Consider the following 13434-nt stretch of genomic DNA (forward strand, 5'->3'; position numbering starts at 1 on the left):
AGTGCTGAAATTTCAGTATTTTTTGTGGTTTACTGATCGAAAACCGTAAAATAAATTACCGAACAGTGATGTCGTTTTTAAGTGTGGACGATTATGGCCAGAAGGATGGTGCATGACGACGGCATTATCAATTCCGCTTGCTGTGGTTGATGTGCATTCAGTGTTGGGCACACCATTTGTTTCCTCTGATGATTGCGGGGGCGGAATAGGCAACAAGCAAATCTTTGAGATCGGACGAGTGTATTGCCCAGTGGATGTTTGGATGGTTACCACACGGATGATTCCATCGGATCCGGGATGCGTGTCGACGATTCTCGCAGTGGGCCAGGACATCGGCGGAGTATTCTCATCTTTCAGAAGGACGAGTTGATTTCGTTGAATGGAAATCGGTGGATTGTACCATTTCGTCCGCGGTTGCAGTTCGCTTAAATATTCGAGATGCCACCGTTTCCAAATCAGTTGGAACAGTTTTTGTATTTGTTGATACTGCCGCAGACGGTTGAGAGGAATTTCGGTTACGTCGGTGTCAGGAACAGCCTTCAGTGCGGACCCAACGAGAAAGTGACCTGGTGTGAGGAGTTCACAGTCGGACGGATCATCGCTGAGCGGTATGATAGGACGCGAGTTAAGGCAACATTCGATTTGCGTCAACAATGTCTCCATGTCATCCGCTGCCAGGGTGTTATTGCCAAGTACACGGATAAAATGTTTTTGCGCGGAACGAATAGCAGCCTCCCATAGGCCACCAAAGTGGGAACCTTTCGGTGGATTAAAGTGCCAGCGGATCCCGTTTTTGGCACACTCTTGAGCGATGGATTGTTGATGCGTATTACTGTCGACTAAACTTCGAAGTTCGTTTGCTGCTCCGAGGAAATTACGACCATTATCGCTGTAAAGGTCGCTGCATAGGCCTCTCCGTGAGACGAATCGCCGTAATGCTTGCAGAAACTTGGCAGTGCTAAGATCAATAACCAGCTCTAAATGTACTGCGCGAGTGGAGAAGCAGACAAAAACTGCTACGTAGGCCTTGCCAGGAGATGCTCGACGGTGAACAGGCTTTATGGTAATGGGACCCCAGTAGTCAATGCCGGTCACGGAAAATGGTCGAGAAGCAGTGACACGGGGGGTTGGCAATTCGGCCATAAACTGCTCAAGGAGTTGTGGTTGTGCTCTAGTGCAAGTGACACAGTTGCGAACAACGGATCTGGCCAGGTTTCTGGCCCCTGTGATCCAATACCTTAGGCGTAAAACGGTAATCAGTAGTTGTGGGGCTGCATGTAAATGACGTTCGTGGAGTGTTCGCACGAGCAATTTAGATAGGGTATGTGAAGCAGGGAGGATAAGTTGATGCTTGCTATCAAATGGTTGAAGCGAATGTTTGAGACGACCTCCGATGCGCATTACCTGATCGTCAGACAGGAATGGGTGGAACCAGCGTAAACGGGACTTGATGGATACTTGTTTCGACTTTTCAAGCTGCTTCCATTCTTCAGAGAACGTTTCTCGTTGCACTTCACGAATCACGATCAACTCTGCTGCTTTCGTCTCTTCTGTTGTGACGTAGATCGTGTTGCTATTTCGTTTATTACTGATTGGTGTTCGACGACAATTTTGAATGAAGCGCAGACAGTAGGCGATTACTCTCAATAGGCGGTCGTGGATAGAGAATTTTGACGTAAGCTGATCCATAAATGTGGGTTCTGGAGTTGCCGCATATGAAATTTTCGATCGTTTTTTAGCTTCTGTTAGTGCCTCAGCGCAAAGAGCCGAATCTGGGTGATCGAATGGCCATGAAGTTTGTGCAAGTTGCAACCACTTTGGCCCTTGCCACCAGAGTTTGTTTTCAAGAATATTTTCTGCCGTTATACCGCGAGACAATAAATCTGCGGGATTTTCTTGTCCAGATACATGATTCCAGGAACAGTTCTGAGTCGCGTGTTGAATTTTGGATACACGGTTTGCGACGAAAGTGGTCCAAGTTGATGGTGTCGCTTTCAGCCAACTGATGACTGTCATTGAATCGACCCAGAAGAAAACAGCCCCTGAGAGCTCTAATGATTGAGACACTTTCAAGTACAATTCAGCAGCAAGGAGTGCCCCACAGAGCTCGAGTCGAGGAATGCTCTGTTGTTTTAATGGTGCTACTCTAGACTTTGCTGTAAGAAGAGCTACCTTGAATTTACCAGATACGTCTGCAGTTCGAATATAACAGCATGCACCATATGCCTGCTGAGAAGCGTCAGAGAAAAAGTGGTATTGTATGTATGCAGGTTCGACTGTTAGTACAAATCGATTGATTCGTAGGCTGTTAAGGCGCGGCAGATCTGACATGTAAGTGTACCATCGTTCTTTCAATTGAAGTGGTAGCTCTTCGTCCCAACTCCAAGGCTTGCCGTTGTCATCCGTCAATGTCCACAATGCCTGCATGAATATTTTTGCCGATATAACAACTGGACCTAGTAGACCGAGGGGATCAAAAAGCCGTGCTATTTGTGAAAGAGCGATTCTCTTAGTTAGCTGTTGTGTGGACGACTCACTAGGGATTTGGATTTTATATTTCAATTGGTCTGAACCAGGTTCCCAATGTAAACCAAGAGATTTGATTGTTTGGTTGCGATCCAAATCAACCGAAGTTTGTAAGGCTCGATTTTCAGTAGCTAAATCTTCTAGTACAGCTTCTTCATTAGATGCCCACTTACGGAGTTGAAATCCTCCTTTAGAGAGAAGTGCTTCAAGCTGGTGGCGTAGTTGAATAGCTTCTTTGACGCTTCTTGCTCCCGAAAAAAGATCGTCTACATAGAAGTCGTTTCGTAAAACTTTCGCTGCCTCTGGAAAATGTTGCTGTTCATCGTTGGCTAGTTGTAATAGAACCCTTGTGGCGAGGAAAGGGGCACTTGCAGTGCCATAGGTTACCGTCTGCAATTCATAGGTGTTGAGAGGCTGATCGGGTGACTGCCTCCATACGATTCGTTGGAGCGGAGTATCGCGCTCATCAACAAGAACTTGTCGATACATTTGTTTAGCATCGGCGATGATCATGACTCGGTGTGTCCTAGAGCGCATAATTATAGACCGGATATCCTGTTGCACGGTCGGTCCTACCATAAGTGCATCATTGAGCGATGGGCCTTCAGCAGTCTTGCATGATGCGTCGAATACGACTCGCAGTTTTGTCGTAGTGCTTTCCTCTCGAATAACAGCGTGGTGTGGCATGTGATAACAAGGCGATGGAGGAGATTGGTAATCGTACACTTGTCTCATGTGGCCCAAGGCAAGGTACTCATCAATGAATGCTGTATATTGATCCGAAAGCTCCGAGTTGCAACCAAGACGACCTTCCAGCATGTGGAATCGTCGGACAGCAGTGCGACGATTGTCACCGAGTTGATTGAGAATGTGTTCCTTCACAGGTAAACGAACGATGTATCTACCTTCTGCGTTGCGTTTCACGTTGCGACGAAAGTTTTCTTCGCAAGCTGTTTCTTCGATGGAATAGTTTGTACTGCTATTATCTTCTTCAATTGTCCAAAATCGTTCGATGATCTGGTGTACTTCGGCAACCGTAGCGATATTTGCAACAATTGCAGGCTTTGAGAATCCTATTTGTGGCGTCTTACCCGAAACTAGCCAACCGAAGACGGAATTGGTAATTGTTGGAAACGATTCTCCCAGCTGAATGTGGCCAGACACTTTAAACAGGTCGAAGAAGATTTCAGCGCCGATAATTATGTCGACCGGTTTTGGCTCATGGAAAAAGGGATCAGCAAGTTGAACTTCAGGAGGTATTTTCCAATTGGACACATCGAACGAAGCGGACGGAAGATCAATAGTGACTTTGGGTAGCACTAAAAATTCGGCAGTGGTGCAGAAGTTGGTGACTCTCGAGCGAATCGACGCTTTAATTTTGTACCGTGCGTATGTTGTTGATTGCCCAATGCCAGAAATGGGAACGGATATTTTAATTCGTTGAGCTTTCACAAGCTGTGAGAGAGATTCGGTAATAAAGCAGCATTCACTACCAGAATCGAGAAGCGCCCTTGCAGTATGCTCATTGCCACAATTATCAACCAATTTAACGATGGCAGTGGCTAGCAATACGCTTCGAGTTTGCCCAGCTGTAGCGTAACTAGTGGGTGCAATGGAGGTTGCGGAAATCGACGGCTTGGGTAATTCACGAGATACAAAGGAAGAATCAAACGCCGGTTGAGTTGATTCGGTTGCTCTGGAGTGCACAGCAGCAGGATTCTCTGAAGTACACAGTTGGGTGTGGTGATGCCCCTTACATTTTCGACAGGTGCTTGATGACGAACAGTCCCGAGCTTGATGTCCCTTTCGTAGACAGTTGCGGCAGAGTTGGTGGCGACGAACTTCCTTCTCTTTAGCTCCTACTTCCAGTTTTGAAAAGGTCTGACACAGGTACAATGGATGATGTTCAGAGCACACGACGCATTTTCGGCTAGATTGAACTTGATTGGCTCCATGGCTAGTAACGAAACGCTGAATAGGCTTTTTTGTATGCTGATTAGATGAAGAAGCATCGACGATCTTCCCTTGAAGCGTTTGAAGAACGTTTACTCTTCGCTGAATAAAGGACGTTAGGTCTTTGAACATGACTTCGGGTTTGGCGGACGAAAATTCCTCCCAGTCTCGTCGAGTAGTGGGATCTAAGCGGACACTAAGCATGCGAATGAGTATAATATCCCAAAATTCAGTCTTTTCTCCAAGCTGCTTCAAGACTTTGACATTAGCTTCAAACTTCTCTACCAGCGAATGGAGTTCGGGTGCAGATTCCCGTTTGAGTGTAGCAAACTCGAAAAGGGCGTCGAGATACGTCTGTTTTAGGCGAATTGGATTTTGATAATGGTCGACAAGCATGTTCCAAGCAACGGTGTAATTGTTTGCACTGATTTCTATGGTTTGGATTAGTTTGAGGGCGTCGCCAGCTAAAGATGATCGCAGATAGTAAAACTTTTGAATCGACGAAAGGTCTTGCGAAGCGTGTACCAGCGAAACGAAAAGATCATGGAAATTCAGCCAATTATCAAGATTTCCATTAAAGACTGGCAGTTTAACGTCGGGCAAGCGCACATGTGACGACGATCCAGGGAAATGCGAGATCGATGAAGAAGAAGCGTTAATTGTCGGTGTGGGAGGCGTTTTATTATGGGAGAGAAGGAATCCCTTCACACGGTAGTACACCGTTTCGAATTCGGTCCGTTGCTTTAGCTGAGCGTCGACGGATGATTCGTCGAGAGTTTCAAGTTCGGATTGAATCACCTTGAACTCTGACCAAAGTTCATTCAAGTTTTCCAGTCGCACTGGAATCTCGCAGGCATCACTTTCTTCATCGTAGTTTTCCACAAAATTTTGGATGAGGGAAAACGACGTCAGAAGACTCTTCTGTTTCGTTTTCAACGTTTTGATTCGGCGTTCCGTGGACATTGTGGTCAGCAGCGGGATCTGAAACCAAAAAACCGCGCAGATCACCCCGGAAATCGGCTAACTGTTTAGGAAATGCAATTACCTTACTTAAGGCAATTGTGTGCCTTGTATTAGTATTGAACAGCAAGCAGGAACTCTGACGGATACCAGTGTAATGATGTGGGTATCCGCTCCAAGATGAAGGAAGCAATTCGCGTATAGGTGAGCCGGGTCTGGAAAGCGAAAGACCGCGTAGCTCAAAAGGGTAACAGTAATGTTAATGGAATGCTAATTACCTTATTCAAGGCTAGCATGAGCCTTGTACCATTATCCAGTCAGCTTTCAGTTATGGCGGAGTCCAGCGCCTCAGCGATTCGATATGGCGGTTCCTACGTGCGTCGGGTTATGGCAATGATGGCAGCTCGTCTCACTAGTCGAGAAGGTTCCAGAACGGACGGAGAATCGACGTCCTAATCCGGCTCGAAGGACCAGATGTTCGATAACACCAAAGAGCGAAGCGAAATGTGTTTCTGTGCTCACTTTTTATCCACCACTGCACACAACGGGGACGGCACTACCAGGTAAGTTCTTTCTTCTTCTCTTTCTTTTATTTTAGGTTCTTGGCACTAGCAGAGTTCACAGGTAAGTTTACTTTTATTTCTTTTACTAACTGCACTACTCAAAACTAATTTTCTTTGCTTTTCAAACTAACTATTACTATATTTCACTTCTACTAATATTTCAAATTCACTCTACTCGATACGAAAGTTCTTCTGTTTGTTGATGTCCACTCCTTCGCTGATGATGACGGCAGGCGTCGTGTTGTCGAATAAATAAGAGACCGAGAACGTGTATCATTCGGCTTTTATACATGGGTTACTCCATCTTTTCTCGGTTGCCGCAAGACTGAAATCGCACCTTTCCGAAGGGAGCCATGATGATCAACATAAAAAAGCTGGTGCTAACGAACGATGACTAGTCACCCACAGATGGCGTGGCGATGCAATTTTCGTATGCGAACATTAGGTATTAAACCTATTCAAATCTCTAAAAGTATAGATCGAACATAATAGTTCACTAAAATGCATTTCCATTAGCTTGACACAGATGTTAAGATACAAATTGTACACTTTATCATAAATTTGAGGCATCCCGGGGACCCGTAAATGGTCATTTGTAGGATCAATCAAATGCAGTTGACATAACTATTCAATTTAATCGATAATCAGAAGGATTACGCTGATGCGTTTTTCTTAAACCTCTTTGATATAGTGGCCAGATTATATCCGATTCTGGAAATTATCTGTGACTTGAAATTTGCCTACCTTCAGGGGCACAGAAACACAAACCCCTTGTCACCCGACCTGACCCAGTGATCCACCTCAATAACTCCGGCCGCAAGAACATTCCCGAGATTCTTTAAACACTTTAAGAAACTGGATATGTGTACGAGTATACTGACAAAAAATAGTTGAAATCCCTTTAGTTTAGTATGAGCGGTGAGAGTTTTAGTAATTTTTCTTTCACTCAGGCCTATACGGGTTAAAAACAATCCTGTAGAGAAACTTTGTGAAGAACTTCAAAAGCAAAGGAAAAACTGTTGGCGAATTCTTTAAAGAATTGATCTTGAATATGTTTTTGGTAAAACTTCTAGAACTCAGCTCCGTAGGAATTTTCAGAGGAATCCCTTTAGAGCACATGGTTGAATATTTGAAAAAAAACGAGGAAGAATCACGAAGGACAGTTTTTTTACTAAAATTCTTGAAGGATTTTGGACTGGATTACGAAAACAATGAATCTTTTCCGTAGCGAAAATTGAAATTTACAAATATCACTGATGTGCCGCGAAATGAGACAAAATAACGAATAAAAAAATCAACACAAATCTGTTAAAACAACACAAATTGTGAAAATGTTGATTTTTGCTACAGACATAACTTTTGCAAAACAAGTATTTGCCAGGCCCCTCCAGAAAAAAGTCCTAGCTACGCCAATGTTTACCGCTACGGATATATGGCCCCCTTCCAGTTCTCAACAAATGTATCCTATAATTCTTCAGAAAATTCTTTGAAAATTTCTTAGAGTATCTATCTTACGGCTTCCCCCAAAATTTTTGTTCATAGCTTTTTCAGTGATACTCCCAGGAGTAATCCCAGATTTCAGAGATATCTTCATAAATTCCTTCAGAGATCTGCCCAGGAATTTATTCAGCCATTTTTCCAAGAATTACACCAAGAAATTCTTCATAAATTACACTGCGGAACACGTTTTTGTCTCCAGCACCAAAATACCGCTATTCACTTAATTAAGGGTTCCTGAATCCATTGCCGTTTTCATAAATATCATAGCACGTCTAGTTTTTGAGATATTGACTGTCGAAAATGCAAAAAATGACTATTTCAGCCAACTTGCATGCAAGTTTGCCAGCTTGTAAGGTAATATATTGGCTTAATTTGCCACAGAATTCAAACTTTATGTGTATAACAATACTTATCATCAAAGTTTGTATTACTTTCGATACGGAAAAGTTTTTTTTTGATGGTTTAGAGAATTGTTGTATTTTGCCATATAGAAGAAACGAAGAATTTTGTATGGAGACTGCAAGCATGTTGAAGAAATCGGTTTAATCGAAATTTAATCGCGCAATTTCAATCAAATTATGTCTAAAATGAAAGTTCAAGTTCTATTTTGCATGTTTGGTGGATTAGATTACAAAAAAGTATGTTAAATTGTACTTTAAATTTCATGTAACATCAATAAAACCAGTGTTTTATACAACTTTGGCGACCTGTAGCTAAAAATTGTGACGTGCTGGAACATTTCTGAGAATGGCATCAGATTCAGCAACCCCAAATCTACTAGAGACACATAATTTGATCCTTGAGACACTCAAAAATGTCATTTTTTGTTACGCTGTGTTATTGAAACAAAGCTGAAATAATCCAAAAGATATTTATAAAAAAAATCCTAATGCAACATTTGATGAAATACCTAATGAAATCCTGCAAGATATAAATACCCAAGAATATCTGAGGAAACTTTTGAGCCCTTGAGAAAACCTTGCACGATTCTTTAGAAAAGCTGCAGGTATAATTATTTAGGGTATCTACTACCTGGAAGAACCTAAAAAATCAGGAATCATCAGGGAATTTTATTGAACCTGAAAAAACCTGGAATTTTCAAGGAATTCCGATAACAATCAGGGATTTTTTTTTGAGGCGGTAACTCATGATAAAACAAGTTCATAACGATGGATTTTCGTGTCTAAACTCCCCACAAAATTTCGGCTCTATTTTTATGTAAGTCTATTTTTATGAAGTCTCTTAAGTTTCTTTTTTAAAGCAAATGTCCTCTAAAGTCTCTTTTTTATTTTGCATGTAGTGAATTTTTGCATGCTCCCGAGAAACCTTTGGAGACTGTTACGAGACAATTCAACTGATTCATCGTGAATTTCATCTCAGATTTCTCGAGGAAAGTCCTCAGAAATTATCCTAATGGTTTCTCCAAAGGTTTCATCTGGAATACTTTCAGTGACTCCTACAGATCTTTCCAGAAATTCCTCTACAAATACTCCCAGCTATCCTTCAAACGATTTTTCGAAGGTTATCTTGAGAAATTTCTCCAAGAAATTCTCGAGCACTGCAGCGTTACTATCTCCAGTAATTACTATTTTTTCCAAACAGTATCGTAGAACTTTCTGCAGATAGGGTAAATCGCCAATTGTTGAACGGTAAAAATGATCGCTAATTGTTGAACACGCCATAAGGAATACACGCGCTGTTCAACAATAGGCGACGTTTTTAGCCGTTCAACATTAGGCGACTTGCCCTATTCCAATAATTCTTCAATCGAATGTTCCTGCTGTTACTGTAGGAGATCTTCCGAAGATTTTACAAAATCTTCTTCTAAGAAAACCAGCAAAGGTTAATTCCAGAACTTTTGAAAAAAACATGTACAAGATTTTTTTTTCAAGAATCTTTACAAGAATTTCTAAGTTATTTCATCTACGGTAATTGCAAAGAATTAGTTTAGGGATATCCTATTTTTTTACATATGCTGGTTCTGAACCAAAATCCAAAGTTTCATAATTTTCCGTGTCCTGGTATTTTTTCAAACATGTTTGAAGTTAGTATGGAAATCTCTTTTGAATTACCCCTCGGCAAAATTTAATATGGGATGAGCAGTCATTATGTAAATATAAGTTTTTTGTCTCTTTATTAAGGTGTTTTTTTGGCGCTTACGGCTAGTTCGTCACCAAAAGAAAATATAACTGTATAGCAAAAGTTAATATAAATGAATACCAAAAGTAAATATAAATATAAGTGTCATTGAAACTACAGATTGGAATCATCATTAATCATTTATAATGTCAAAATTAATACTTAGAAAAATGAACTCTTTTGATCAAGATACGAAAATCTGTAACTTTTACATCGCTAAAAAACCCAATTTCTCAAAAAATTCCTCGATGGATTGCTTGAGAAAATTTAAGAACTTTTAAGATCTTTGACGAATTCCTCAAATTCGACCCAGTATTTCATCATTGAGTTCGTCTAGAATCCCTCACGATTTTTTTTTATTTTCTCAAATTAAAAACAAATCACATTTCTATAGAGAAATGCCTAGAAAAATTCCTGGAACTTGGACTCATCTTTAGAAACATCTTTGAGATATCTCAAATAAATTTTTAAAGAAATCTGTGTAATTGTTGGGGATATCCTTAGAGAATTTACTAGATAAAATCTCAAAGAAATTCTGAAGGACAATTTTGTAAGAAATCCATGGAGGCATTTTTCAAGTAATTTCTGTTTGAAATTTTGATGAAGTTCTTGGAGAAAGTTCTAGAAAAATCGTTGGATAAAATCCTGGAAGCCTTAGGGCTTTCTTGAAAAATATCTAGAAGAATATTTATAGGAATTCGTGGTGATTTCTGAGTTAATTTCTGTGGTTCTTCTTCTTCTTCATGGCATTACGTCCTCACTGGGACAGAGACTGCTTCTCAGTTTAGTGTTCTTATGAGCACTTCCACAGTTGTTAACTGAGTGCTTTCTTTGCCACAGTTGTCATTTTTCGCATTCGTATATCGTGTGGCAGGTACGATGATACTCTATGCCCAGGGAAGTCAAGGAAATTTGCATTACGTAAAGATCCTGGACCGACCGGGAATCGAACTCAGACACCTTCGGCATGGCTTTGCTTTGTAGCCGCCAGGCCCATGGCACGGGACGACTTTTAGCGTAGTCGACATCTCCATGTGTTTAACCATTTTCGGGTAAATTGAATCGAGAGTGCAATCAGGATGCGAAGTTTTGTTTAATGTTTATGATCCGTAATCGAGCAAGTGTCGCAATAAAATAACTTGCAGGATGCCTTTCAATGGTTTCTCTCCTTCCAAAAATATCGAAATGTTGAATGTGCTTCAACTTTTTGGCACATTATTAGCTGATTTAACAATATCAAAAATTGATAATCAAACCATAACAAACTATCAAACAAAACAATGGTCTTTGTTTTCACAGTTCTTACAACTGACAGTGGGCGATATTCACTTATCGCCCGGGACATCCTGGCTACGAAGAACACTGTGTATCGATATATGGTTGTCAGGGGCCTGGTAGCCGCGGACTCTAACCACTCGGCTAAGGAAGACCCTGGAAAAAACTTGGTTGTATTCTTGAGGTATTTAAAACAAATTTCTTTGATGAGTTCTTTAGGAAAATTATCAAAGGGATTCCATGGGGAATAATGACCAAGTTCAGTCCTGAAGAAATTTAAAAGATGAACTAGCCTCGAGCTGCAAATCTCTCCCATAAAGGAAACTATCCATTTACCATATACTAAGGAAATCTTCGGAGTAATATCTGAATCTTGATCCTGAAATAATTTCTTTTGGCATTCCTTGAGAAAATCATTGAAAAATGCATAAAATAATACGGATGTATTATTTGTCGTAATGTAGTACAATAATAGAAATATTCTCAGACAAATCTCTGGTCTGATTCCATGGAACTCTTATCTCCTGGTTTCTGTTAGGTTTCGTCTTTTCAAAATTCCTATTTTTATAATACTCAGTCGCTACCAGCTCTGAACGTTTGAACGTTTTTGAATGAAATGCAAACAATTCACCATACCAATTATAGATATAATAACAAAAATAAAAATAAATAAATGCTATACAGGTCGGACTCGATTGTCAATGGTTTTATTAATCGAAAATTAATCATCCGGTAATTCGAAAGCTTCATGGATTATTTGTGTTTACTTAAATGGGAATACAATACTGACACGATTATGTCAGCCCCTTTTAGCGGAGAACTTTTTACTCTCACGGTTTCATTATCTTATTTTCTCCAAATCTAATTCAACCCAGTTAATGTTATTATGAATATGCATAACATAGCGCAGAATGATTTTTTAAAACTTGTTCACTATTTGAAGGAGAGCTGAAAAACGGATAGAAAATGGGGCTACCAAATCGGGTCATCTATATGTAGCAAATTACTTTTATAACATTAACACGATTCAATGAAGTGATTAGACATATTTTAAATAACTTGGCTTTTTGCAGGTCATATGATTACATATTTATGAATACAATTTACAAAACAGCGGAAAACTTTTTTTTGTAAAATATTGTCACAAATGTAAGTATTTTTTGTTTTCTTTTTTCGCCCATTGAGCTGTCTCAAGTATATTCAAACGAACCATTTGAGGTTTCTTCACTGAATGCGGGCCAAAAATGAATAGTGCATGATCTGTTTACGCACGAGTACACAGTAAGTACACTAAGGATGAAGCATACTGATGCACTTGAAAGCTCTTTTCGGTTCACAATGGTGATAAGAGCTCTTATCAAATACAATTCAGTTGAATAAAACTTGAGCTTTGATATTGCTTCACCATGAAATTGCTTGAACACGCATTAAAATATCTGGAAGCTTGAAACAGTATTGAATCAAAATTGTTTTGCCATTATTTTTTAGCCATCTGTAACACAGCGTAACAGAAATGACATTATTGCGTGTCTCAAGGACCAAATTATGTGTCTCTAGTAGTTTTTGGGTCGCTGAATTTGATACCGTTCTCAGAAATGTTCCAGCACGTCACAATGTTTAGCTACAGGTCGCCAAAGTTGTATAAAACACAGGTTTTATTAATGTTAACATGAAATTCAAAGTATTATTTATCAACTTTTTTGTGATTCAATCAATTGAATAAAAGTGACTTTTTTTATTGAAAAAGAGACGTTATTTGCAAGAATTTCAAAACATTTTTTAAAATCCTGTTCTAGTATCTGAAAAAGTCTGTCTTGCTTAGAGTTCTGTAATAAATCCATTAACGTTCAAGGATCCGTCATCGTAATCATAGTCATCATCAAAACTTCAACAGCCGTTTTTTCTGTTTAAAACTGACGAAAAATTCGACGAAAATGTGTTTCGGTTGGAGAATAGAATACAATGGTTTCATGGTTTTGAACGAAAAAACTGCTTTTGAAAACTCTGAAATTGATGACGCATCCTGCCCCTTAAAGATTATGTGACAACCTTCCCCAGGATAACTTGTTTTGTAAAATCTTGCTCTACATTTGTTGAGAATCCTTCCAAGTTTTCCGTACTATTTATGAGAGAATCCTGTATGAAACATCAAAGGCTGTTAATTTGCTCTTAGATCTGCCTGATATTTGTTATAATCTTTCTTCTGCATAAAATTCATTCTCAGAAGTTTGCGAGAATCCACCTAATGATTCAGTGAGATTGTGACATTTTGTCAAACTTGATATAAATTTAGTTTTGTTCATGTATTATTGAAGAAAATTATTGACGAGTTTTCATGTAATTCCTCAAACAATTTAGCTATACTTTTGAAAATGGAGCATTTTCAATAATTTAAAATAGCAAGCAAATTTAGAAAGGCCAAGAATATAGAAAATCCTTAAAATGAAATAGTTTAAAATTGACGAATATAAATTTGTACCTAATCAGCCTTGGAATGTTCAAATATCGAAATGATAGT

Source organism: Aedes aegypti, chromosome 2 (genome assembly GCF_002204515.2).
Source record: "Aedes aegypti strain LVP_AGWG chromosome 2, AaegL5.0 Primary Assembly, whole genome shotgun sequence".
Taxonomy (NCBI): domain Eukaryota; kingdom Metazoa; phylum Arthropoda; class Insecta; order Diptera; family Culicidae; genus Aedes; species Aedes aegypti.